The following is a 3,518-nucleotide window of genomic DNA, read 5'->3' as shown; positions in this document are numbered from 1 at the left end:
AGAAATGTATTACTCACAGCACAGCAAGCTGTATGAACATAAGCATATTTGGTGCCAGTTTTTCAAACCACAATTTCCGCACAATGATATGAAGAAGGCCAGGTGATACCTCCACAAGGGTGCCTTTCAGGAGAGAAACTCTGAGCTTAGGTAGTGCATGCTAACTTGCCTGACTCCCATCCGACTCAGGAGCACCTATCTCTATGTTCCAAGACTCTAAGCAAACCCGCACATTTCTCTGGACACAAATACTGTGTTCCAAGGCTGTTACTATACAAACATTCTTTAAAAGATAATCCTGTACAAAGGCAGTTAGTACCCCTGCTCATAAGACACACACAAATGTGAGACACCCATGAGAATTCTCTCCTAACATTAGCAAGTAAGATGGTAAAGCTAATTCAAAAACGTTTTGAGGAATTATTTATAGGCACCAATATAAGAGTAAGGTTTTAGGTGAGATGCAAAACTTGTTACTTCACAGGAAAAAAATGAACAAAAAAACCCCCCAATATAATTCTGGAAGTTAACTTTTCTATCACATAAAAATCTACAATATCACATGAATTTTACATTGTCTGAGCTCTAGTCAAATAGGAAAGAGAATGGTCAAATATAGGTCAAAATGCCAGTTTCATTTTCTTAAAAATAATACTCAGATGTTTTTTTTTGTGTGTGTGTGCTTTTTAAAAAAATATAAATCTGTTTATTCTAACTGGAGGCTAATTACTTTACAATATTATAGTGGTTTTTGCCATACATTGACATGAATCCTCCACGGGTGTTCCCCATCCTGAATCCCCCTCCCACCTCCCTCCCCATCCCATCCCTCTGGGTCATCCCAGTGCGCCAGCCCCGAGCACCTTGTATCATGCATTGAACCTGGACTGGCGATTCATTTCACATATGGTATTATACATGTTTCAATGCCATTCTCCCAAGTCATCCCACCCCAGCCCCCTCCCAGAGTCCAAAGGACTGTTCCATACATCTGTGTCTCTTTTGCTGTCTCGCATACAGGGTTATCGTTACCATCTTTCTAATGATCCACTGTACTCTCTTGGCTTTATTTCTAAGTTTTATATGATTATTCATAAGCTGTGAACATGATACACTTGGTCATAATTTTATGTCTTTTGCATGGATACTAAGAATGTCCTTTCTCTACCTTTACTGTTTGTATGGTGAACAGCATTCTTCATAATCTTACCTGAGCTGTTTGCTAACACTAAGTTTGCTAAGACTAATATCCATAGTTTTCTTGGTAATGTTCAAGGTATAAGTTCTTAGTAATCTGTGCTGACTTTATGTCCTTGATTATTAAAAAAATTCATTTCTTCAGAACAGCTAAATTTCCTTACTATTTTGTTACCTTCTATTTTTATTGTAAAATATAGTTTTTACTTTGATTTATGTATACTCATCCCTGCTCACAGGTAATTGTGCTTCTGTCTCAATCAGATGACCAAATCCTTTTGATAACTTTATTTTGCTTCCTCAAGATTATTAAAGAATTACTGATCCTAAGTTAAAAAAACTAAACATTTAGGATGTCTTTTTGTGTGTGTGTCAGAATATATGTAACATAAAATTTACCATCTTAATCACTTTTAAGTATACAGTTCAATAGCATCAAGTACAAAAAGTCACTCCACATTATTGTGCAACCATGACCACCATCTGTCACCAGAACATTTTCATCTTCCCCAACTGGAACTCTATACCCACTAAACAATATCTCCCCATCCCTTCTTCCTTCGTCTTTGGCAACCAACATTATACTTTCTGTCCTCTGAGTTTAACTACCTTAAGTGGGTTTTCTCCCAAGTGTCTTTTTAGTATTAGCTGTGATGTTTAGGTCTCTGATTCACTTTAAGTTAATCTTTTGTATATGGTGTAAGGTAAGAGTTCAACTTCATTACTTTGCATGTGAATAGTCAATTTTTCTGGCAACATTTGCTGAAAAATATGGAACACGTTACAGATTTAAATGTCATACTTGTTCTGGGGCCATGCTAATCTCTGTATCATTCCCGTTTTAGTTTAGGTGCTGCCAAAATGAGCATCATATGTCTTTCAAAATTAAAATTATCTATGGCATTTCTCAAAGAGCCCCTGGAAAATCACGATGATTTATACATTTATCTTATAAAAAGAGATGCCAGAAATATTTTAGGTTACTTTGATATACTTTATATTAATAGTCCTGAACTAACTCATCACCATATAAGGAATTCATGAGAATTATCAAATGAATAGGTAACTCATATAAAATATTCTGAGACTGTACATTGTGCAGAAAAAATTGACAGAGTCAGGACGTTTGTTAATGCCTTCATTGTCCACAATGGAATCTAATCCTAAAATATTATATATTAAAATTTTTTAATCTATTGTACTCTAATGGAAAAGTTTACTGTTTCAATTTTGATATAGTTTGTCACTGTAATAAATCAATCTCATAAATTTAATCATACTCAGAAGTAGGCAGTTCTGCTTCCTCAGGGGTTATAATAAAAAAGCTATTTTTAATCAAATCCAGGAGCTATAGTACTCTTAAATAGTTCTTCAAGAGAAGGACTTAAAAAATTTATGTTAAAAGGAGAAAACATAATGTGTTAGCCATGTGCTGTAAAAATATCAATAATTACTATACCCCAAGGTTATTATTTTATTTTGGAAAGATCTCCAGAAATTGCCTGAAAACACAGCTTTGGACTTATAATTAAAAAAAATTAACTAATCAGTTGATTTTTTGAAGATTATGTTAAAATTGCAAAGTCATTTTTGCTTTTTCTGATGTATAACATTTAATTACACATTCATATATCTTTAAACATCTATTCAGTCCCAAAATAAAGCTTATTTTATATTAAATATTATTTTAAGTATAGTAAGCATTGTCTTACATAATTAATGCAAGAAAATTAAGCACCTGTGTTTCTTAATCAATAGGAAAGGGTCTAAATTTATCCTTATGTATTTTAAAAATTATCAGATATTGACATTTTAAATATTTTGAGTATTAAAATTATTATTTTAAATAAATATTATATTATATTTGCCAACAAAGTCCATCTAGTCAAGGCTATGGTTTTTCCAGTGGTCATGTATGGATGTGAGAGTTGGACTTTGAAGAAAGCTGAGCACCGGAGAATTGATGCTTTTGAACTGTGGTGTTGGAGAAGACTCTTGAGAGTCCCTTGGACTGCAAGGAGATCCAACCAGTCCATCCTAAAGGAGATCAGTCCTGGGTGTTCATTGGAAGGACTGATGCTGAAGCTGAAACTCCAATACTTTGGCCACCTCATGTGAAGAGCTGACTCACTGGAAAAGACCCTGATGCTGGGAGGGATTGGGGGCAGGAGGAGAAGGGGACGACAGAGGATGAGATGGCTGGGTGGCATCACTGACTCAATGGATGTGAGTCTGGGTGAACTCCAGGGAGGCCTGGCGTGCTGCGATTCATGGGGTCGCAAAGAGTCAGACACAACTGAGCGACTGAACTAAACTGATAT

The 3,518-nt window shown here is 35.2% G+C and overlaps 1 non-coding gene across 1 annotated transcript; it reads right to left on the bottom strand.

The window, feature by feature from the left end:
* Positions 1 to 1,962: 1,962 nt before the first annotated feature.
* Positions 1,963 to 2,066, bottom strand: LOC133247012 (U6 spliceosomal RNA). Its single transcript, XR_009736249.1, has one exon. It is a non-coding gene; the product is annotated as a U6 spliceosomal RNA (small nuclear RNA).
* Positions 2,067 to 3,518: the final 1,452 nt, after the last annotated feature.

The sequence above is a fragment of the Bos javanicus genome, chromosome 4 (assembly GCF_032452875.1).
Source record: "Bos javanicus breed banteng chromosome 4, ARS-OSU_banteng_1.0, whole genome shotgun sequence".
Lineage (NCBI taxonomy): Eukaryota > Metazoa > Chordata > Mammalia > Artiodactyla > Bovidae > Bos > Bos javanicus.
This window is presented reverse-complemented; position numbering and strand designations above follow the sequence as displayed.